The sequence below is a fragment of the Spea bombifrons genome, chromosome 9 (genome assembly GCF_027358695.1).
Source record: "Spea bombifrons isolate aSpeBom1 chromosome 9, aSpeBom1.2.pri, whole genome shotgun sequence".
NCBI lineage: Eukaryota > Metazoa > Chordata > Amphibia > Anura > Pelobatidae > Spea > Spea bombifrons.
Genome location: NC_071095.1, coordinates 14,624,978 through 14,650,730, shown reverse-complemented (window position 1 = coordinate 14,650,730; position 25,753 = coordinate 14,624,978). Strand labels below are relative to the sequence as shown.

General features: G+C 44.9%; 1 long non-coding RNA gene and 1 pseudogene across 1 annotated transcript; one reads left to right on the top strand and one right to left on the bottom strand.

Annotated features, from left to right (window-relative positions):
* Window positions 1–1,317: 1,317 nt before the first annotated feature.
* Window positions 1,318–10,511, bottom strand: LOC128504294 (neural-cadherin-like; annotated as a pseudogene).
* A 2,306-nt stretch (window positions 10,512–12,817) lies between these two features.
* LOC128504264 (uncharacterized) lies at window positions 12,818–13,071 on the top strand. The gene is made up of 2 exons (XR_008355451.1): window positions 12,818–12,883; window positions 13,014–13,071. It is a non-coding gene; the product is annotated as an uncharacterized LOC128504264 (long non-coding RNA).
* Window positions 13,072–25,753: the final 12,682 nt, after the last annotated feature.

Here is a 25,753-nt window from a genome sequence, read left to right as displayed (position 1 = left end):
AGACACATCATCTCTCTCCCTCATACAGCAGACACGTCTTCTTGCTCCGTCATACACCAGACACGTCTTCTCTCTCCCTCATACACCAAACACATCTTTTCTCTCCCTCATACACCAGACACGTCTTCTCCCTCTCTTATACACCAGACATGTCTACTTCCTCTCTTATACAACATGTCCTCTCACTCTGTCATTTATCAGACACATCTATCTATCCACCTGAATGATCAAAGTCTGACATCTCAAACGCTTGTCATGACATAGAGTATTCCAATTTACCTCTGGATTGATGAATAAATATCCGTGAACTTCTCTGAGACCTCTTTAAGCAACTGGTCAGCCACCGGCCGACATGGTCAACCTATAACCCATTGCGTGTCAATAGTGAAGTGCATTAATGACCATGAAATGCGTGTGTTATTCGAGCAATGGAACTCACCTGGGTATTTGAGAGACGGCGGAATAGTGTTTTGTATCCCATTCATCTTCATCCAGCACAGCGACCTTCCCAATCTCTGCTGATGACCACCCGGCTGTTTTAAACAAGAAAAAATGGTAAGACATTCATAAGTATGTCTGCATTCGTGCCCATCTGTATTTTTAATCATTTGTCCTACATTCTGCTGTCAGGAACTGTACAATATACGATCAGCATGCCCTGCCGGAGAATTAACGAGGACTAATTTCCAATACGTCCCTCCTGTTTAGCTCAGTTAACCACGGAATGAAAATAACTGACAGCCATTAACGTTGGCTAAAGATTATTCATTCACTATTTCATGCTCACTTTCACTTGGCAGCGTTTGCCAGGAGGGATTTTCGGATGTAAACTCATTGTGCAGATTTAAAGCGATCTAATAAATATCAACTCTTATATTTTACATGTCATTAGCCTACTTAAAAAATGTAAAAAAAATAAAAAATAAGAGTGGGCCTGCGTCTGTCCTTGACAAGGAGATTCATTATTTTTTCCTTTGTTTCAATCTCTCGTTAAATTATTCATTCATTTTATGTACAAATATAAAATTCATATTTATAAATCTTCTAGCAAAAAATGACGTGTCTAGAACGACCTTTATCTTACAGCCACCATTCGCCGTGGGTCTCTATACTCAATTTAAAAACAAACATTATTCCTGCCTCTTTATCAAGAGAACGTACGTATAACCAAACTGATGTTCGGGGGGGGGGGGATAGGAAGGGTTATTAAAGACTTGGAGCCAAAACATGTAAAATAATGCATCTGGGACAGAGAACGTAAAGATATAATTAATAGCTACAATACTGGTCACAACAGCAGAGAAGAGACTATTGAGGCTACTCACTTACAATGTTTTCCCAAACAATAGGTTTGTACAGAGCAGCCAATGCTGGCCCGTTGTCGTTAACATCCAGAAGGTCTAGAATGACAGTTGCGCTTCCTGTTTGAACTGGGATACCCCGGTCTGAAGCTACAATGACCAGGAGGTATTGGGAAGTCACCTCCCGGTCTAGGGCTTTCACCACTTTGACAGCCCCACTTTGGTCAACATAAAACTGACCGAAGACATCAGACTCCGCGTGAATGCCATAAACAAACTGTCCATTTAATTCGGATCAGGCAGTGGGAAACTAAAGAAAAATCACAGTCCCGGACCTCGATGGTAAGGTTAAATCTCCGTTCCTCAGGGATCTCATAATCCAGCTTCTTATTAAGTTTAATTATCGCGTGTTTCTCCTTTTGGTTGCTTTCAATAGTGAATGCGTGGCCTGGGTCTCCTCCAACGATGCTAAATGGCAATAAAGCGTTTTCTCCGTCATCTTCATCTACTGCCACCACCTGAAGGACGTTATAGTTGATTTCACTTGTCTCCCAGACGGTAGCATGCCACGTATCCTGGGTGATCGTTTATATCTAGAACATGAATAGTTGCCGTACCGGTGGAACTCATTCCTCCGCCATCTTCAACTTCAATAAGAAGAAAGTAAGTATCTGTCTCTTCACGGTCTGGGTTCCCGAGGGCTGTGTAAATAACACCGGTGGTGGAGTCTATGCCGAAGATGCTTCGGTTAAGCAAATCCAGGGGATTGTTAACGATGGAGTAAGTCAGAATAGCATTGGAACCCTTGGTTCAACTGCACTCATCTCCATGACGGACGCGTTGGCAGGAGCGTTTTCCAGCACATCTCCACTGCAGGTGTTTCTCTCGCAGATGAAATGCGGTACGTGGTCATTCACATCATCTGCATAAATGATCACATCGGCAAATCCTGTGAGGCTATCTCCTTTTTCATCTGTGGCAAGAACCACAAACCTCCAGAGAGCGTGTTCCTCGCGATCCAGAGGCTTTTGGGCAAATATTCCTCCTGTCCTTTCATTTATGGTAAAAACATTACCTGCTCCGCTTCCATGCAGAGAATACTTCATGGTTCCTTGTTCTCGGTCATCTGGGTCTACAGCAGAAACCTTGACATACGTCAAAGAGTAAACACAGTGGTATTGTTATTATTGGCCAAGAACATTTGAAGAATACCCCTAACCCCCTTGTTCTGAGAGTTATAAGGAAGATGAAGTCAAACAAATTCTGGAAACATGTTCAAAGTACCAGTACCAAAACCGGTAAGTGTGACAGTTCTTCCATTATGTGACGTTGGTACTCGTTCTGCGAGAAAACCGGAGCCTCATCATTTTTGTTCAACACGTTGATCATGACCGTGGTATAATCTTCCCACTTCCCGTCCGACGCCAGCACAGTGAGTTCATAGACCGGCACCTCCTCGTAATTCAGTGGCTGGAAAATGAAGACAGCGCCGGTTTCTGGGTCTACATCCAGGGCTCCCCCGTTATTCCCAGCTGTGATCTGATAGCGGATCTTTGCATTCATCCCCGTAACATAAACAAACATTCCGAGAGCTTCTTCCAAACCAAACAGCTTCCCTTTAAACGGAATGACTTGTATGTCGAGTCAAATGAATGATCCGCATTACTGATAAGCACAGGAATGAGCTATTACTAGTTACTGATAATTCCTTTGCTCACCAAACTTCCGTAACATGGACTTTATGTAGATTAGCAATTTCTTCTTGGTGCAAAAAATCAGTTTATTACCATTCTTTACTCTTTTGAGAACTAGGGGTGGAAACCCCTGGTCTAGGGGTATCAGTTGAACTATCCTTGGTCACATTCCTAGACCCAGTTGAACTACACTTGGTCACATTCCTAGACCCAGCTGAACTATACTTGGTCACATTTCTACATTTATAACTCTTTGGGGCAGAGCTCTGTAACTCTCTTACAACTCGGTCACACTTATTTCACCTTCGTCAAGATCAGTGGCACTGACAAGGGCAGCAATGGATCCCACGTCCTGGTCTTCCTGCACGTTAACGTGGTAAGCACGCTGAGCGAAGGCCGGCTGGTTATCATTAACATCGCTGATGAAAACGCGCACGTACGCCGAGTCTGCAGAGACGAGAGGCAGGAGATTAAAATACTTCACAGAGGCGCTTCTGTCAGCCGCAATTCCTTAAACTGTCCGCCTGCACGTTAAATATAAACTAATATGCAGACAATCCGCGGACAGACCCTGCGGCTCGGAAACAACTTATACAGCCGCGTTATTCCAAAGCTCTTGAAGATGAGATGAATGTGGACGGGAATTCAATGGATAACACGAGTATAACTGATGCCCCATGTCAATGGCTCATTTAAAAAAAAAATTATTTCTGCCCCAATCGCCCCAATAACGCATTTTATTGGGGTTAATTTGTTCTCATTTGCAAACCGTGCTGCTCTTCAGAGGAGCGTTAGGACGTAGATCCTCCTGAACACCATTATAAATTCATGATATTAGTGAATTTCATTAGCATTGCATAAAAGAATACATTTCGTTTTTTGCGCATAACTTAATTTAAATACACAAAAAGTGACATGATTTGCATAAGCTTCCGGCAGTTTAAAGTCATTTTATACGAACAGAACTGCATGAGTTAATCCCGGGGTTTCTTGAATGTAGTAGCGTCCAGTTTCGGTACCTCTCTTATAAATAAAAACAAGAAACACTTCTTTATTTCAAAATTTTATTAAACGTCAGATATGGAATTATTTGTCCGCGGTGCGGACTAAAATAACTTCAGCACCGCGACACTAAACTTTTATTATATGTTACACAGTGTCAAATATTATTCAACCAACAAATTTGACACAATAAAATCAATAATTTATTGTAAAATGAAAGCAAACATAACCAATTGTAACCATTTAATAACCACTTAATAACCGAATAAACAAATAAGTAACCTGCTGGTATGGGCGTGTCCACCTGTATCCCTGCTGGAACTGCCGGCGTCCCCAGCGCGGCAGTCACATGACCATACGATTCACAGGGGCGCATGCCCCTGGAGTGTCCTGCACTTACACCTCTGTGCACCACAAATAACCATACCTAGATGGTTAACTCCTGCACCGTACCAGCTTAAAACCAGAATACCCGGCAAAATGCCAAAAACAGGGGAGGGATGGGTGGGAAAATTTTTCTGAAAATGGTTGCCACTATAGGCCACGACCCTTCCTTATATACCCCCCTAGGGAGGGTAATTAACTAATTACCCCCTCCCCCTCTGGCCCTGCACCTGCCACCAGATAGCTCAGTTTTCAGCGGCAAATTTTAGCTTAGTCATGCCTTAACCCTTTAAACAGGCTTGACCAAGGGTACCTCGTCCGCACACATTCATGTGGCCCCTTTGTCCAATTCTTTCCCTCCGGGGCTGTTCTTTACATGTTGAAAGGTGTGCCCAACCCTAAATATTTAAAAGGTGAGGAGGTAACAGGGCTGAGAGTTACCAACGTAACATGGGCATCTCAGCAGGATCAGACCTTGGGGTATGGAGGGGTATGGGTATCTCAGCAGGATCAGACGTTGGGGTATGAAGGGGTATAGGTATCTCAGCAGGATCAGACGTTGGGGTATGAAGGGCTATGGGCATCTCAGCAGGATCAGACGTTGGGGTATGGAGGGGTATGGATATCTCAGCAGGATCAGACGTTGGGGTATGAAGGGCTATGGGCATCTCAGCAGGATCAGACATTGGGGTATGAAGGGCTATGAGCACCTCAGCAGGATGAGGCATTGAGGTTTTATGGGCTATGGGCTATGGGCACTGCTTTGTGAACATACATTGGGGTGGTTTGTGGGCAACTTCGCAGGATCAGACCTTGGGGTAGGGAGGGCTATGGGTATCTCGGCAGGACCTTGGGGTGGGGATGGTTGTGGGCAACTATTTAGGAATAGATCTTGGGATGTATGCTGCATTTCGGTTGAGCAGTAAGGCCACTGTGCCAAAATAAACCCCATATTAGCCTCACCAGAATTGGAAAACCACTAATGCTCTTTGTTGCAAAGGCCTGGAAGCTTTTACCGAACATGTTCTGCCAGGACTACATATATTATTAACGTAACAGTAATGCCGGTGCGCAGGAAATGCTGCGATCCGATGAGCAAAAGGTCTGTCTGCTCTGCCGCGAACCAATTTAATTTCTCTTTATTATTTATTTGTGGCTTTAACTGACACGTGACCCCTCGACAATCAACAATCTGGCCCTAACACCAGACAGTGTTATCAGGCGAGAAAACCCCCCTATGTGGCATCAGTAACTCTAATTAACGTGCCATAATCAGTATGGCCCTGTACTATGAACTGGTATACACCCCTCTCCTATGGATCGGTATGGTCCTGTGCTATGAATTGGTATACACCCCTGTCCTTTGAACCAGTATGGCCTGATCCTATGAATCAGTATTGCCCTGTCCCATGAATCGTAATGGCCCTGTGCTATAAACTGGTATGCACCCCTGTCCTCTTGATAGGTATGGCACTATGCTATGAAATGTTATGGCCTTGTCCCATGGATCGGTATGGCCCTGTCCTGCTGATTGGTATGGCCCTGTCCTGCTGATTGGTATGACCCTGTCCTGCTGATTGGTATGGCCCTGTCTTACAGCTTGGTATGCCCCTGTCCTACAGATTGGTATGGCCCTGTCTTACAGACTGGTATGGTCCTGTTTTACAGATTGGTATGGCCCTGTCTTACAGATTGATATGCCCCTGTCCTACGGATTGGTATGTCCCTCTCCTACAGATTGATATGCCCCTCTCCTACAGATTGATATGCCCCTCTCCTACAGATTGATATGCCCCTGTCCTACGGATTGGTATGGTCCTGTCCTACGGATTGGTATGGCCATAAAGCACATTGTTTTACATGTGCAAATTACAGGAATATATGCTATGGCTAGAAGGACCAGGGATATCTGAAGAACATGCGTCAATGGGTGCAGATTTTATAAGTTGGTACCGCATTTAGTATACCCAGGAGCACAGAGCTATAGGAGTCAGAGTGTGCGTGTGATGAGGTTTCACGTATGAACTCACCTCTCCATTCAGTCCGAGAGCTTGGTCAGATGCAGACACCCGGAGCACAAATGTTCCCAATTCAAGGCCTTCTGTAACGGTGGCCTCATATATGGACGACGTAAAGAAGGGCACATTGTCATTCACATCTGCAATATAAACAAGTCCGGCTTCACATTTGCTCTTCTAGCAGCGCAGGCACAGAATCGATATCCGGAGATTCTACCTGTAATGTTAATGTACACCGTAGTGAAGGCAGCCAATGGCACAGCAGCAACGGTCTGAGCTTGGATCCTCAGGATAAAAGTCCTGGTTGTTTCATGATCTAAAGGTTCAGCTACAAGAACGGAGGCAGAGCCTTCTTCTCGATTTACCGTCAGGTAGAAACGAACGGGCATGTTAGTCTCCGGTACCAATCCTTCCTCTAAATTGTACGTCACACGAGGGTCTCCCAGCAGTGAGGAAGCTTTAACGGTCTGTAGGAATGGCAGAACATTGTGTAATTAACAGTAAATTACAGTAAAAAGAAGCCCTCAACAGCAGGAAGTCCACTCGGAAATGACAGACATTAGAAGGGTGATTAAGGCTCCTTAGAGGTGATGTCTCCATACCCCGTTCCCTCTCACTAGCTTCATATCAGGCCTAACGGGAAGCAGATGTCTAGATGGGTATGATCCCTGGTAGCCGGGCATGAGGGAGAAATCCATCTTCAAATGAGATCATACACCAATGGGCGGAATCCTTCTATGACTCCTACCAACGGCTGGAAGCATTGTAAGGTGCCCAACCAATGGCTGAAAGCATTGTACAGTTCCCACCGACGGGTGGAAAAATTCCACTGGTTTCCAGGTCAGAGGTCACGTCTTACCACAACAGGCGTATCTCTCATGGTATTTTCCGGAATCACCAGGTCATATCTTTCTTTTTCCCAGACCGGAGGCTGATTCTGAGCATCTTCGAACGGCTACTTCCACCTGCGTGCTTCTATTTCCTCCGTCCGCGGCCGTGACCTCTAGTGTTATTAATGATTTCTGATGGGGAAAAAAAAGGTTAAGACAAAAAAATTAATTACATTCACTTAAACCGTCTCCATTCAGCAACCTCCCCGACAAAAAAAACAAACCCAAAAATGCTCTCCCAATTGATTTAAAAGCTGTGAGTGACAGATGGTTGAGGAGTTTCATGCACCACTCACATACTCTGGTACTCAAAGTGTTAATTAGTTGTATGGTACTTGTCCTAGAGGGTTTTTCATTCTATCACCCAACCGATTTCCAATTACAGAGCTAACCAGAGGCACGTAAAAAAAAAAGACAGTGGACGACTCCCAGCAAACAGCTGGCATTCTGCAATGGAGAGTCTCATTTAGCGGTAACCTCGGGGACTCACACGGGGGCCTTCCAATCAGTGTCCAGATGTCGTCGCCTGTCCGTAGAGACTTTTGATTTCAGAAAAAGCAAACATGACAGCTTGACAATGCCTTAAAACTATCCAAAAAGCCCCGTTACGTTCCCACTTAAAAAGCCACCAGCTGTGTTTGCAAAGCAGAAAGTTGAAATATCCAAACACAAAGCTACTCGCTGTCATAAGAGATACATTGTAGTTTTGCAATATGTACATTAAACCGGTTACTTAATATTAGGAACAAAAGAGAGATACAAGTGCGCCATATCTTATTATTGCATTATATATATAGTGGCTTACAATCCTACTATAAATCATATTGTATGAAGGGGTCTGGGGTCAGAAGGTGACCCCGCGATATTTTCGCTTGTTGAAATGTAAGTTGGTTCTCTAAACACGGTATGTAAACGCTTGCTACGTTACCCGAGATATTGGCTGGCGAACATAAAGCCACCCCGTAGAGGTGTTAATGCTGAAGGCCACTGGTTCCTCTCCAGACACGGAGTACGTGATCGTTCCATTCACGCCATAATCGTCATCACGGGCCGCAACGCGGAGGAAGCAGCTTCCCACGGCAGCATCTTCTCTCAGGAAATCTGGGACAAGAATGGAAACATTTGAATTCTATGTTGTTCACTGGGGTCCCAAATACCCCCTGGGCGTGCTGGCCAAGCTCTTGTGGACCAGCAGATCTAGGAAGACTCTTAACGCTGAATTCCACTTAAAGCTATAATTAGAAGAGGACAGAAGAACATGATGGGGACTTGGTGCTTGTAGAGATCTCATACTCTACCCACGGAGACTCAATTACATTCGTAGTGGTTGTTCTCAAAGCTGGGGTCGTTGTCATTTTGGTCCTGGATCTGTATGTTGATCTGGCACAGCCCTATGAGAGGCTCGGCCCCCTGGTCTGTGGCTTTGATGGTGACGGGGAACTCTTTCTGCTTCTCCCGATCAAAGCTCTGAGGGGTTGTCAGGACTCCTGCGTGGGAAACGTGTTAAAGAAAGCACGGAGGCGATGTGACTGGCAATTCCTGCTATAACACGTGAAGAACATTTTCTCATAAGCTTTTGAGAAAAAAAAGCTTGGCTGATTAACATGACCTACAACCATGGTTAAAACCTGCATCACCGAGCCTATCTGACCCACTGGTTTTAACAGAATCAAATGAAGCTCCATGATGTCACCTCTGTTGACCCTGGGGTAGAAGGCTAGAAGCGTATACACCAATCCAGCAAAAAGCATATTAAAAACCTAGAACACAAATACACCGGGAGGAAAGTGTGTCCTCGGTCTCCGTGCCGCAGCCCTTCTCTCCATGCAATGTTTAAAGGGCTTTAAGGTATAGGAGGCGGTGGCACCTGTGTCCTGATGGATGCTGAATGCAGGAAGAGAGCCCTCGCAATGAACGACCCCGTACTTCACTTGACCGTTGACGCCAACGTCTGCGTCTTTCGCCTCCACTTGCAGCACAAACATTCCTGGGGGCTGGTTCTCCAGGACTACGGCGTGGTGACGGTACTGGGCACACTGGAAATAATGTTAAATCCACACATTTCTTTTAGGATCTGGCTACATCTTGGAGCCAAGGACAGTTCTAACGCGGCTTTAGTTCGTTGGCGTTCAGTAAGGGATTATTCTCCTAAGCGGTTTTCTGGAGTTAATGTATGAGGTACCTGATGGAAGACGGGCTTGTTCTGGTTGACGTCATCGACTCTCACGGCGACCGTACTCGTGCCGGTGAGGCTGTGAGGATCCCCCGAAGCATTGTCATCTGTGGCGGTCACATACAGAACATACTCGGCTCCATGATGCTTTGGAAGCAGGTTAGAACCAAGACGGATTATCCCTGTTAAATGGTTTGAGGATAAATCAGTTCCATTGTTACAAATCCTTAACCCAGGGTAAGCGATCCCCCTACTCAACTATTTAGGAACTTCAAGTTATAGTTACTGTGACGGAATTCTGGTGAGGAACTCGATTTTATCTCGATGACTAATTTTCTTCTTTATGTAGCAGAATATTTGAGAAATCGTCAGGTCTCTGTAAAAAGCATCGGTGGCATTGGGGGGGTAGTTATGGATGTATACAAAATATAGCTCTACGTACCTTTCTCGGAATCAATAATAAAGCTCCCTTCTTTATTTCCTTCCGAAATGTTGTAAGTCACATGATCTCCATCTGGATCAAAGGCATGTACGGTGGCAACCAGGGTGTTGGGAGCCGCTTCCTCCGATACAAACGTTCTGTATCTGGAAAACAGAGAAACGCTGCCAAGAGACCCATTCAGTGCTACCTCCTACCCCGAGGCTCGGCCAACACCAAACCTACTGGTCTTCTCACCGGCCCTGGCAAAGAAGTTATAGAATGAAGTCTATGCAGTCGCCTTTCATTTATGGATTGGGACAAACTCTCAAGCCTTCGTTGGGAGAGACCTGATGAACCGCAATGTATTACAATGTATTATAGGAACCTTTGGAAACATTAGCAGATATTTCTACGCAGAAACCTACTGGACACAACATTTTTTCCATTAAAATTATCAAAGGAAAGATCTGGAGGCCGGCTCTTAAAACTGTCAGTGTGAGAGATTCCGAGGAAGAGTGACATAGCCCATCTGCTTCTATAGGAGCTTAGCAAGATCTGTGAGCGTTCGGCTAAATAATATGTGGCAAACGTAATGACTCGTAGAGCCGGAAGCCGCTTACGATGCCATTTGTACGATGCAGTCTTTGGTGTATGATACCCCGGGGAGTTATTCTCAAGCACTATTTATTGAGGGGCATTACAGTTTATTACCTCTCCGAATGGGCTACACATTGAGATTGGCTGCCAGCTTTTAGACCACAAATCAGGCTTTAGATAACCCTCATCTTTCCTCCGCGTGGAAATAGATCCGATGATATCTACGGCAATGAAATCTACAATCCCACTCGGCGAAGTCAACGTGGGGTATCCATAAAGACCTCAGAGCTCATGCAAACTCAAGCAGAACTGTCCGTCATCAACCATCCTCTTTGTAAAGCTCATAACTGCTGCAGATCCTGAGAAACCCGACTTGTAGCCCACTGCCGCCATCAACCTCTTAGCTTCCAAAGAAGATCCGCAGCAGCTGTAGGGTTTGTCTACATCATTCACATAATCTCACCAGCCAACAGGCTAGATGCTGTAGGACAATAGGAACCATTTGAAACCCAACTTGTACCCTATAGCTGCCATCAACATGGAGCAGCTTGTACGCGGGCAGGCGCAGCGGCACGCAGGGGCAGCGGGTCCGTGGGCAGGCGCGCAATGGCAGCGGGTATGCGGGCAGGCGCGCAATGGCAGCGGGTATGCGGGCAGGAGCGCAATGGCAGCGGGTACGCGTGCAATGGCAGCGGGTACGCGTGCAATGGCAGCGGGTACGCGTGCAATGGCAGCGGGTACGCGTGCAATGGCAGCGGGTACGCGTGCAATGGCAGCGGGTACGCGGGCAGGCGGACCCCTTGTACGCTCCCAGTTTTTCCTCCCCGGTCCCTTTCCCTCCAATTACTCAATCAATTTATCAACATTCCAAAGCGGATTTCTTGCATCCAGTATCGGTGCATTATTATACAGATCTGCAGATACAAAGTTATAATATAAAGACGCAGATCTGCAGATACAAAGTTATAATATAAAGACGCAGATCTGCAGATATAAAATTATAATATAAAGACACAGATCCGCAGATATAAAGTTATAATATAAAGACGCAGATCTGCAGCTATAAAGTTATAATATAAAGACGCAGATCTGCAGATATAAAGTTATAATATAAAGACACAGATCTGCAGATATAAAGTTATAATATAAAGACACAGATCCGCAGATATAAAGTTATAATATAAAGACACAGATCTGCAGATATAAAGTTATAATATAAAGACGCAGATCTGCAGATATAAAGTTATAATATAAAGACACAGATCTGCAGATATAAAGTTATAATATAAAGAAACAGATCTGCAGATCTAAAGTTATAATATAAAGACACAGATCTGCAGATATAAAGTTATAATATAAAGACGCAGATCTGCAGATATAAAGTTATAATATAAAGACACAGATCTGCAGATATAAAGTTATAATATAAAGACGCAGATCTGCAGATATAAAGTTATAATATAAAGACGCAGATATGCAGATATAAAGTTATAATATAAAGACACGGATCTGCAGATATAAAGTTATAATATAAAGACACAGATCTGCAGATATAAAGTTATGATATAAAGACGCAGATATGCAGATATAAAGTTATAATATAAAGACGCAGATATGCAGATATAAAGTTACGATATAAAGAGCCAAATCCTTATCACATTTGTTGCACGAAGTCAGAATTATCCGGGCAATTAAACACAGAACGTCCAGAACACGGCAGAGAACCGAGGGGCATCTAGGGGCGTGCGGGAGGCTTTAAATAACACATAGCAAACAAAAATGGCAGACGGCATGATTACTATTATTATTATTACTTATATACACAATATATACAACATATCAGCACCAAGAACTTGGAACGATCAGCTTTACACACATGAGAGGGTAACCGGCACGCCACGGCCCAGCGAGCGAATCAAACCCCAGAACATGGACATAAACTCTGCACAAAGAGTAAACAGCGCTACAATATTAACCCTCTGTGTGCCACAGAGGCGTGCGGCCCATCGCAAGGCAAACACAATCGTATCGTTAAAGACATATAAGCGAGCGGCAAACATCTCAGATGCTGCATCACAACAGCATGAAACACAGGGTTTAACCCTTTCGGCCCAGTTTGTATTTTTAAAAAAAAAAAAATACCCGTATTTGCTCGATTATGAGACGAGGTTTTTTCAAGAGAAAATGCTCTGAAAAACACCCCTCGTCTTAAAATCGGGGTCGTCTTATAATCAGACCTCAAATAGGTTTGACTATGAGACTAAGATCCAGAACCCCCGCAGCGATGCAGGGGACCTGGATCCTCCTGTTTTAAACCCCCCTCAGTCGCCAAACACTGCAGCCATTATCTTTACTGTAGATAACGATGCCGGGAAGATTAGGTGTTTGTGTCAGGTGCCTCAGGTTATAGGCTCATCTCTTTGAATTCTCATCTCTTTTCCGAGTTCTACTATAAGGCATTTATTAGACTTATGGGCTTGCCAAGCAGCGAGCTTTCTGGGGCTTCTTTAATTTGCGTTGTGTCGATTTGCAGGAAGCGGCAGATAAGGGTCTAAAGGCCAGCGAATGGGTGCAGCAGGTATGTGAATTGATGGATGGAAAAGGAGGAGGGAAGGACTCGTCTGCGCAGGCCACGGGAAAACATCAACCCCACTCACCACCTCCAGTAATATACAGCAGGGGTTCCGTCCAGCAGTGAAGGGGTTGATTCCGTGGATCTCTTGTTTCACGCATGGTAGTCAAATGCTGCTTTGGCAGACCAGTTTCTTCCAATACATGGAGTGTGACTACTTCCACTGGTTTACACCAGATTACACGCGTCTCTAGAAATGTGACGGATACATTGAGCCGAATCCATCCCTCCTATTGGGACATTGCAAAAATCAGCCCCATCCCCGCTCGAACCCGGCTCCCTCTGTTAAAATCTGTACCGCCGTTGCTGTTCGGGCTCAGTGCTAACATTCTAAGTATTGTATGTTGTAGAAAATCATTCATGTAAAATAAAAATCATGCAACGTCACGGTGTCTTCTGTGTTACTGAGTGCATGTTCACGTGGGACTCCTTAATAAAGAGGTACTCTGAGAATCTGAGTAACAGCAGGGGCGATCCTGAGCTTAACTCTGGATTTAAGAGTTAACCTCGCTAGAGAAGTGACCTTTCTCCATGGCAGGTAATATGGGCAGGGCTCTCCACCAAATGTATGGGTTTGTCTCAGTCTGTCATTTCTAGTCTTGTCAGACCCCTTGAATATATGCATTGTAAGAAACGCTGCATACAGTGTTTGCGCTATATAAATACAAGATGATAATAATATAAACCGACATCAGGACCCTTCATGTCACCTGCAGTGGCGTTTATTGCATTTGTTGCAGATGCATTTCATTAACCAGCAGCTTCTCTCTGTGCAATGATTATCCATCCCCACCACAGGGCAGCAATGAACCTATGATATGTATACATATACATATATACATATGAACCTATATACATATGTGGAGTCTGATTTACCCCATGATGTTATTGTTTCCATATTCAGTATGCTGCATGAAGAACACACTCACTATTTCTTTTACCAGAAGCTTCTCTCGGTGCAATAATCATCCATCTCCACCAGAGGGCAGCAAGGCCCAAATATATCATATATAATTGCATGTCATGAAAATGCTGACCCCTGCTGGTCACTGGTGTGCATGACGGTTCCATTAACAATATTAAGTTGGAATTTGTTATACTTTGGCGCCGTCGTGTGGACATACTATGTAATTACATGTCAGGTTAAATGGTATGAAGTTAGGATTTGTTATCCTTTGGCGGCATCATGTACTGTATTACACCATATACTGCATGACAACCTATGAATACATATATATTTAATGGAGTCTGATTTACCCTGTGATGTTATTGTTTCCATAATCTGTATGCTGCATGAAGAACACACTCACTATTTCTTTTACCAGAAGCTTCTCTCGGTGCAATAATCATCCATCCTCACCAGAGGGCAGCAAGGCCCAAATATATCATATATAATTGCATGTCATGAAAATGCTGACCCCTGCTGGTCACTGGTTTGCATGACGGTTCCATTAACAATATTAAATTGGAATTTGTTATACTTTGGCGCCGTCGTGTGGACATACTATGTAATTACATGTCAGGTTAAATGGTGTGAAGTTAGGATTTGTTATCCTTTGGCGGCATCATGTACTGTATTACACCATATACTGCATGACAACCTATGAATACATATATATTTAATGGAGTCTGATTTACCCTGTGATGTTATTGTTTCCATAATCTGTATGCTGCATGAAGAACACACTCACTATTTCTTTTACCAGAAGCTTCTCTCGGTGCAATAATCATCCATCTCCACCAGAGGGCAGCAAGGCCCAAATATATCATATGTAACTGTCATGAAAATGCTGACCCCTGCTGGTCACTGGTGTGCATGACGGTTCCATTAACAATATTAAGTTGGAATTTGTTATACTTTGGCGCCGTCGTGTGGACATACTATGTAATTACATGTCAGGTTAAATGGTATGAAGTTAGGATTTGTTATCCTTTGGCGGCATCATGTACTGTATTACACCATATACTGCATGACAACCTATGAATACATATATATTTAATGGAGTCTGATTTACCCTGTGATGTTATTGTTTCCATAATCTGTATGCTGCATGAAGAACACACTCACTATTTCTTTTACCAGAAGCTTCTCTCGGTGCAATAATCATCCATCCTCACCAGAGGGCAGCAAGGCCCAAATATATCATATATAATTGCATGTCATGAAAATGCTGACCCCTGCTGGTCACTGGTTTGCATGACGGTTCCATTAACAATATTAAATTGGAATTTGTTATACTTTGGCGCCGTCGTGTGGACATACTATGTAATTACATGTCAGGTTAAATGGTGTGAAGTTAGGATTTGTTATCCTTTGGCGGCATCATGTACTGTATTACACCATATACTGCATGACAACCTATGAATACATATATATTTAATGGAGTCTGATTTACCCTGTGATGTTATTGTTTCCATAATCTGTATGCTGCATGAAGAACACACTCACTATTTCTTTTACCAGAAGCTTCTCTCGGTGCAATAATCATCCATCTCCACCAGAGGGCAGCAAGGCCCAAATATATCATATGTAACTGTCATGAAAATGCTGACCCCTGCTGGTCACTGGTGTGCATGACGGTTCCATTAACAATATTAAGTTGGAATTTGTTATACTTTGGCGCCGTCGTGTGGACATACTATGTAATTACATGTCAGGTTAAATGGTATGAAGTTAGGATTTGTTATCCTTTGGCGGCATCATGTACTGTATTACACCATATACTGCATGACAACCTATGAATACATATATATTTAATGGAGTCTGATTTACCCTGTGATGTTATTGTTTCCATAATCTGTATGCTGCATGAAGAACACACTCACTATTTCTTTTACCAGAAGCTTCTCTCGGTGCAATAATCATCCATCCTCACCAGAGGGCAGCAAGGCCCAAATATATCATATATAACTGTCATGAAAATGCTGACCCCTGCTGGTCACTGGTACGCATGACGGTTCCATTAACAATATTAAGTTGGAATTTGTTATACTTTGGCGCCGTCGTGTGGACATACTATGTAACTCTGCATCCCTCCTCAGGAGCTCTCACACTCTGCGTCCCTCCTCAGGAGCTCTCCCACTCGGCGTCCCGCCTCAGGAGCTCTCACACTCTGCATCCCTCCTCAGGAGCTCTCACACTCTGGGTCCCTCCTCAGAAGCTCTCACACCCTGCGTCCCTCCTCAGGAGCTCTCACACTCTGCGTCCCTCCCCAGGAGCTCTCACACTCTGCGTCCCTCCTCAGGAGCTCTCACACTCTGCGTCCCTCCTCAGGAGCTCTCCCACTCGGCGTCCCGCCTCAGGAGCTCTCACACTCTGCATCCCTCCTCAGGAGCTCTCACACTCTGGGTCCCTCCTCAGAAGCTCTCACACCCTGCGTCCCTCCTCAGGAGCTCTCACACTCTGCGTCCCTCCCCAGGAGCTCTCACACTCTGCGTCCCTCCTCAGGAGCTCTCACACTCGGCGACCCTCCTCAGGAGCTCTCACACTCGGCGACCCTCCTCGCACTCTCCGCGTCCCCTCAGCGCAAACACTCTGAGTCTCCATACTCACACTCTGCATCCTCTCTCGCCCACGTTCTGCGTCCTCACACTCTGCATCCCCTCTCGCCAGCACTCTTCGGCCCCTCAAGCTCACACTCAACATTCCTTCTCGCTCACACTCTATATCCCCTCTTGCCCGCAGTGTGCATCTTCAAACTCTACTCTTGCCCACACTCTGTGCCCCCTCACATTTTGCGCCACCTCACACACTGCGCTCAATCTGTTTCCCCCCTCTCGCGTGCGCACAGACACTCACTCTGCGTCCTCTCTCTCTCGCGCACACACACACTCTGCATCTCCACACTCTGCATCCCCTCTCGCCATCACTCTGCATCTCCACACTCTGCATCCCCTCTCACCTTAAGTCCTTAAGTCCAGACGGTTTCTTATGATATTGTTCCGATCAGAGTATATCATGGAGTTCTGCTTTTGAGGTCCCTGCATTGCCCCTATATCAGACTCTGTTTCAAGAACACACCCCTCTGATCACATGACCAATTATATGACACCATCCCCAACCGCTAGGCCACGAGACAACTGGAAATGTATATATTTGACACCTTCATGCCCCTGACTCAAATATAATCACATGCACTGCTAAAACCTTAACATATACACACAGCCACTATAACACTATATACAAGGGGGCCCCCGAACCAGCATTTCTGTGTATGGTGGGTCATGTTTCCCCTTGATAAGGGCGTTTGTTCACACCGAAACTGGTTGGTGTTTCCAGAAATAAAGACTATTATCCTGGCTGAGTTTTCTACTTTCTTTTCATTCATGATTGAGCGTGATACGTTTGTATCCGGTGAGTACCCACTCACTCCTCTGTTTCCCCGGTCTCTCTCATTGAGAGCTTTTTATATATTCACTGTTTCTACCTACACAGTGGAGTTCACATTTATAAGCAGCTCCGGTGATCCTTTGCTATATGTGTATGGTGGGTATACGTAACTGTTAGGCCGCGAGACAGCTGGGCTTTCTTCCTCCCCATGGACATATAATGCCTGCCTGCTCCTGACTCATAATCACGGGGTCTAAAACCTTACATACACACACACAGCCACTATAACACTACACTTTCATACTGGGCTTTCTTCCTCCCCATGGGCTTATGATGCCTGAAGGTTCCACTTATATTCACACTCTAAAACCTAACGTATGCACACAGCCGCTGTAACACCACAGCACCGACGGGGATGGAACCGGCCACACTATACACTTGCATACAGGAGTTAAAACCAGCAATCACTGCATAAATACCAAAAAAACTTGATCACAGGGAAAGGTTTTAAGAATTTATTATGTAAACAAACACAAAAATGGATACTGTTATATCACATAACACAATGGGTTAACGGTGTACATTTGTCTCCTGAAACTCATTTCTCGACGCACTCTTCGGTTCCCTTTTGATGATGCGTGCGGCGTTCGGGGGGCTCCTGTGGAAACGTGGCGTTTCTCCAAACCTCTTCAACAGCACGTGGAATATTAAATCGCCTAAATCCTATGAAGTGTATGTCCTCAAAGGGACCTGCGACCAGAATTTTGCCTTAATTAACCAGACCTCTAATGCACTGTGGCCATCAGAATAAAAATGCCTACTTTCCAATTGGGACTACAACACCCATCATCCTTTGAAAGTTTACCAGTAAGCTAAGATCACGGGGGCAAGCCAATGGCTACCATGCGGTTAATGCACAGACTGATGCGTGTGTGTGTGGATGATGAGACTTGCAGCCCACCCCGCATTCCAATTTGCTATACATTTATGAAAGAGTTAATCCAATTGGGTCAAATCTCCTGCATAATTTCTGGTCAGTAACTAACCCTTTACATCCAGTGTATACACAAAAAATACAGAAAATATGTAAACAAAAGGTATGCAGGTACATAAATGGTTAATACATTTTGGTAATAAGTTTACTAACATTCAGCGAATGCCTTTACGTGTTAAGGAACAAAGGGTTAATGCTCATGATCTGTAAAATATCCACCGAGATTTGCTACCCGGGAACGTCTCGTGAAACGCACAGCGGCAAAAAGAAAGGTTTGGCAAATGTTCTTATGCCGAAGGGTGGGAAAATCACTCAAATCCCACAAAAAAAAGATGGCGGCGGCTGCGGCAGCGTCCGTAATACTGGAGGTCTGATTGTCCACATTCACCGGGTACTCCACGCTCTACGCAAACACATAAAACAAACAATAAAAAGAGATCCGGCCACGGCAGAAAAAGAATCCCAGCCCCCCCACGTTCACCGAGTGGGTGCTCAGGGTGGAGCAGATTCGGGTTCTGGATGAACTGCATCATATAGCTTCTGGGAGCATGGGGCGGTATCAGGCCATGTGGTTCCACTGGCTGTCTTTCGTGAGTGACCCTGCTATCCGTCCCTTGCTGGAGTAATTTGTGTCGTTTGCGTTTCTGTTGTCTTCCTTCCTCCTCTTTGTCTCCCTGTGTACTTGTGTTGTATCTTTATGTGACCCCCCCTTTTTTTTTTTTTTTTTTTTTTTTTTTTTTTTTTTTTTTTTTTTTTTTCTTCTTCCTCCCCCCCCCCGGTTCTCCCTCCCCTCTCCTCTTCTTTACCCTGTCACCCCCTTCCCTTTCCTTGCCTTTTTTCCCTTCTCCGCCTTTCCTTCCGGTCTGCTCAGCGCCTTTCTGCTGCTTCTGGGCCCTTGCATTTTGGGCTTTCCCGGGTGCTCTTGCACTGACCGTTATTTCGGGCTGTACACTCCGATTCTCCGCATATGTTGCACAAATGCTCACGACCTCCGCGAAACGGCTATACCCGGTCATGTGCACGTGATTGCTCATACCTGTTGTGTTTTCGGACTGTGGTTCCTTAGTTGACCGGGCACTCCATATGTCCCTGAGTGTGATCTGTCGCTGCACTCTATTATGGCTCTTCCTCTGTAGCGCGATGGCGCACTGTTTATCGCTTGTTTGGACTGTGTCCCCCCCTCCCTTCCCCTCCCTTTTTCTCCTTTCTGTACCCCTTCCCTATATTATTTGAAAATTTCAATAAAATTCTGATTTACCCTGAAAAAGAATCCCAGATACGTCCAAGGACCATGGATCCAGCAGAAGATCCCTTTCCCTCCCCGCGGAGTTTAAAAGGGGATCGGGGGTCCGGGGCATGCGCTGCTCCATGCGGGTCCCACGCGTTACTTTACAACAGGTTGTCTCGTAAGTCTGTAGGCATTAAATGTTTTGTTCTTAAACACTCTGGTGAAGTACTTGGTGTAAGAAGCCAGGTCTTTCTTAATTTCATCGCAGAAACGAGGGTGAGGTGAGGGCTTCAGATCAGGATCATTATCGCCGGGGCCGTCCATGATCTGTTACAGAGAAACCCGTGGAGAGAAGGTGACCACACTTTACAACCACAGAGAAATGAAACAAAAAGGAGCCAAAAACACTCTTATTAGCATGGTTCTTACGTGTCCGTTATCGACATCCAACAAGTCACGCAGGCGGCAGCCCCGTCCGTGGCGTCTTTCATAGCATATACTGTCCTCTAGGATCACATAGTCAGTCCCGAAGGATCTCAGTATACTGTGAACGTCTTCGGGGGATCTCTTCGCATAGACCTGGTAAACCTAAGATCATATAGAGGAGGATTACTTGCATGATAAGAGCCGGTATTAGAATGAAAGCAAATCCCTCCATTATTAATAGTAATATTATTCAAATGTTACATCAAACGTAGGTGAGTACACAAACGCTGGTGCCCGATACACAAACGCTGGTGCCCGATACACAAACGCTGGTGCCCGATACACAAACGCTGGTGCCCGATACACAAACGCTTTTCACACGTTTAACACACAAACGCACACAAACACTAAGGGTGGAGAATAACCTCTTTTTAAGAACAGCCCCGGAGGGAAAGAATTGGACAGAGGGGCCACATGAATGTAGTGCGGATGAGGTACCCATGGTCAAGCCGGTTTAAGGGGTTAAGGCATGACTAAGCGGAAATTTTGGCACTGAAAGAGTTAAGTTTGGTGGCACGTGCAGGGCCAGAAGGGAGGGGGTAATTACCCTCCCTGGGGGGTATATAAGGAAGGGTCGTGGCCTATAGGGGCAATTATTTTCAAGAGATTTTTCCCGCCCATCCCTCCCCTAATTTTGGCATTCGCCGGGTACTCTGGTTTGTTAAGCTGGTACGGTGCAGGAGTTAACCATCTAGGTGCGGTTACTTGTGGTGCACAGAGGTGTAAGTGCAGGACACTCCAGGGGCATGCGGCCCTGTGAATCGTAGGGTCATGTGACTGCCGCGCTAGGGGACGCCGGCAGTTCCAGCAGAGATACAGGTGGACACGCCCATACCAGCAGGTTATTAATTTGGTTATTAAGTGGTTATTAATGGTTACAATTGGTTTCTTTCGTTTTGACAATAAATTATTGATATATATTGTGTCAAATTTGTGTGTTTATAATAGTTGACACTTTGTAACATATTAATATTAAAGGTTGAGTGTCGCGGTGCTGAAGTTAGTTTAAGTCCGCACCGCGGACAAATAATTCCATTCTGACGTTTAATAAAATTTTGAAATAAAGAAGTGTCTCTTGTTTTATTTGTAAAAGAGGTACCGAAACTGGAAGCTACTTCATTCAAGACATTACATGGGAGGAAAGGTGTGAACCTATCACACTTCCAAAAAGATGAAGACTTGATTACTATAATCTGTAGAGCAGGATGAAGTTTGGAGAGTAATCTCCAATGTATTGGGAAAGGCGCTGAGTTGATAAGGCATATCTTAAAAGATTTTTTATACATTTGTTCAGCAGAATGTTCTCTGTTAAAGGGTCTTCTCCTCGTACCTCCTCTTTGAACAGGTTCTGTCGGTTCTTTAGTGAACGGAGTTTATTCTGTTTATCTTCATGTTCCAGTTCCTCCTCGGGAGCCTGGAAGTAAGCAATCAAATCTTGCAGGGTTTGAACTACCTCCTCAATAGGCAGGGCGATGGGGGCTGTGACCGTCCGGTTGTTTCCCGTCAGAGAATCCAAATCACTTAAGAAATGAAAAACGGCAGAAAACCAATTACATTTACAATGTATCCTACTAAGATTTCCGGTTATCATCCTTTTCCCCTGTTCACTACCGCCCAGAGCGGATAGGATGATCTGCAGTCCGACGTGAACCTTATTTTATATGCAACGCACGTTAAGTGATAACATAATACATAGCATCAGCTGGTAAACACGCCAATGAACGTTATTGAAGTAAAAACATTATTTACTTAATAAAAGGAATACCTGGGTTTAGTGTTTTGTTTCCGTAAGATGTGAGCTGCACCCGTCTTCACAGGTAATTATACTTCCACAATTTATTAACATGTTTTTCTAAATGATTTTATTTACAACCGTGGAGACAGCTTTTCCATGTTTTGGTGATAAGGACTGGTGACAATTTGTTCACCAATGTGTGCAATCAAGACCTCCAAATATAGGCCACACATATGCAGGAATTTCTCAAGGGATAAGGTGGGATCCATATCTAAACTGGGATACAGTGTGATGTATACTAATCTGGTGACGAAAACTATGCCATCGTATTAAATGGTATCAATGATTACAAGCTGAGCAAATATGAGCAAACGGTGGCAGATAGCCATGCCTGAAATATTAAAAAGGAAGCTTGCCTCCAATATATTCTACCTGTTTGCATCAGGACACAACCAGGGCCGGCCTTAGGGGTGTGCGACCTGTGCGGCCGCGCAGGGCGCCGTGGCAACAGGGGCGCATGCCCGGGACTAAAATAAAACATCGGTTTCTTTTACTTTATTTAACATCCTCCATGTTAAATAAAGTTTTTTTTAAAACAACAAAAAAACACCAATGTTTTAATTTAAGTCCCGGGCAGGGGCGCTCGTGAAGTTTTCAGCAACCGTTCGGCACCCCTGACTCTCCGGTCGCGGTGCCGGCGTTTCATGTTCAGCGCCGCAATACGACATCATATTCCGGCGCTCAACATGAAATGCCGGCACCGCTTTAGAGCGGGAAGACGGACGCCTCCCGCTCCCACCGCAGGACTCAACAAGGTAAGTAAGGATAATGAGAAGTAGGGAGAGGGGGTAGATAGTGAGAAGGGGCAGAGGGGGGGCAGTGAGAAGGGGCAGAGGGGGGGGGGTAAGGCAGTGAGAAGGGGCAGAGGGGGGAGGGTAAGGCAGTGAGAAGGGGTAGAAGGGGGGGGCAGTGAGAAGGGGTAGAGGGGGGTGGCAGTGAGAAAGGGCAGAGGGTGGAAGGCAGTGAGAAGGGGCAGAGGGTGGAAGGCAGTGAGAAGGGGCAGAGGGTGGAAGGCAGTGAGAAGGGGCAGAGGGTGGAAGGCAGTGAGAAGGGGCAGAGGTGGTAGATAGTGATAAAGGGGGATGAGATAGTGAGTTTTGTTACAAGATTTTTTTACTTTCTTTTTTTGGGATGGGGAACACCTAAGGCCGGCTCTGGACACAACGCAATATACAGTAGAAGCTAAAGTTGCTGCATATACATCTACTAATCCCTACAGCTACTTGTGGCAGATTCATTATTCTGCTGTAGCTGTACCTGATAAATTGACTGAATAAGCCTGTGGTGTTACGAATGATTCTTGCAGCCTGGGACTCCTCGTGCTGACACTTCTGTAAGGTGACACCATCGTCCATGTGTCCTTCTTGGTGAAGGATGTCCTGGAGAGACATAGCCAAGGAAAATATATAACGAGACCTCTTACTGCAGCATGATCTGGTTCATTCATTGTTTGAATGTCTCTATTATGTGGCTGCATCTATATTTACAGCAATGCGTAAATCGGAGTGATCGAAATCCGTTTGCTCAATACATTTTAACCAAATTAAGATTTTTATTAGTGTCTGACAATGTATACAGAAGGGAACAATAGATAACCAATGGTTATTCAAACTCTATTTTAAGTCACCCAACCAGGTACACGCTTACTGGTAACATCCCTGAATATTACTGGATTGCCACCAATTTCACATCACAGGAGTCAATTCATAACGAGGGTTCAAGTTACTAATATTGAAACTGAGCACTAAAACTAAGTGTAACTCCCAGAAAAACGAAGGTGAGAGTTTGGTGATCTTGGTGTGTCGTCCAAGATTTTCAAGGGTTTTCATGAGTTGTCTCAAGTTGAGTCCCTGACGGTTCAAATGGAGATTCAATCCAATAGCAAAAGCCACTCAATGGCTTTGCACACCGGAAAATAACTGCCTCTCTGGCAATTGAGCTTCAATGAGATTTGACTGGGTCTAGATTTATGATACATACTGCATGTTCATGTCTATGAGACACGTACTGAACTTTTGGATTCATCTCTGACCCTCATCTACAGACCCCCCAGAGTAACATATACATTTTAAAATTTATTGCATAATGCTCATATTTATTTCTCTTATCTTATACTAGTTTACAAAGTAACAGCGCGAGCCGGCCGTGAGCAACTTGTGCGGCCGCGGCTCCGTGCGGCTGCCCCTGCGAGGTCGGGGGAGCTCGGGGAGGAACGCTGGGCCCCGCTACCCGGCGGCAGGCTCCCGGGAGCCGCGGCCGATTTGACTTCCAGGAATGGCCGGGACTTTGTGCACAAAACACCCCAAAACGTACATAGGCAGCGGACCCATATCATACAGGATATATATGTCTATATATATATATATCTATATATCTATATATATATATATCTATATATCTATATATATATATATCTATATATCTATATATATATATATCTATATATATATATATCTATATATATATATATCTATATATCTATATATATATATATCTATCTATCTATATATCTATATATCTATATATATATATATCTATCTATCTATATATATATATATATATATATCTATATATATATACATATATACACATACATACATATATATATATATATATATATATATACATACATATCTATCCACCAGCCCTACATCTATAGACATATCTCTGCAGCTACAGCTCTACATCTCCAGCTATGTATCTATATCTATATATCCACATCTATAGACATATCTATATATCCACAGCTCTACGTCTACAGCTCTACATCTATATACATATCTCTACATCGACATCTCTGCATCCACAGCTCTACATACATATCTCTATATCTATCTATATCTACAGCTCTACATCTACATACGTATCTCTACATCGACATCTCTGCATCGACATCTCTGCGATCTATATACATATCTATATATCTACAGTGCTACGTCCACAGCGCTACATCTATATACACACACATCTGTTAGGAAACAAACGAATGACTTTTCCCAGCAATCGGCGTAGTCGGCAGGATTCACAACAATGTCTCTACAGCGACATCTGTGCATGCGCAGCTCTGCCTCTATATACATGTCTATATATCTACAGCGCTACATCTATATACACACACATCTGTTAGGAAACAAACAATTGATTTTTCCCAGCAATCGGCGTAGTCTGCAGGATTCACAACAATGTCTCTACGGCGAGAGAAAGAGGCCTACCTGAGCTCCGCAGTCTGCAGCAGTGAAGAGGTGAAAAGCCCAACGACTGCCCTGCTTGCAAACAGCTCTGGATCTCGGACCTCGGAGTGGGCCTGCAACAAAACAAATTAAAATGAACTAAGTAAGCAGCCAAGTGACCGAGAGAGAGAGCAAATGAATAAAGGGCAACCAAAACACACCTCCACACCCATCCACCGCCCCCGCTGCCAGACAGCCTTAAGCCCCATGCCACCAGCCTTAAGCCCCCTGACTGCTGCCGGCCAGCCTTAAGCCCCCTGACGCCTGCTGCCGGCCAGCCTTAAGCCCCCTGACGCCTGCTGCCGGCCAGCCTTAAGCCCCCTGACGCCTGCTGCCGGCCAGCCTTATCCGCCTGCCTGCCACCGGCCAGCCTTAAGCCCCCTGATGCCTGCCTGCCTGCCTGCCACCGGCCTTAAGTACCCTGCCTGCCTGCCAGCCAGCCAGCCAGCCTTAAGCCCCCCCCCCCACACCGACCAGCCTTAAGCCCCCCCCCCCCACACTGACCAGCCTTAAGCCCCCCCCCCACACTGACCAGCCTTAAGCCCCCTCGACTGACCGCCACCTGACTTGTGTTGTCT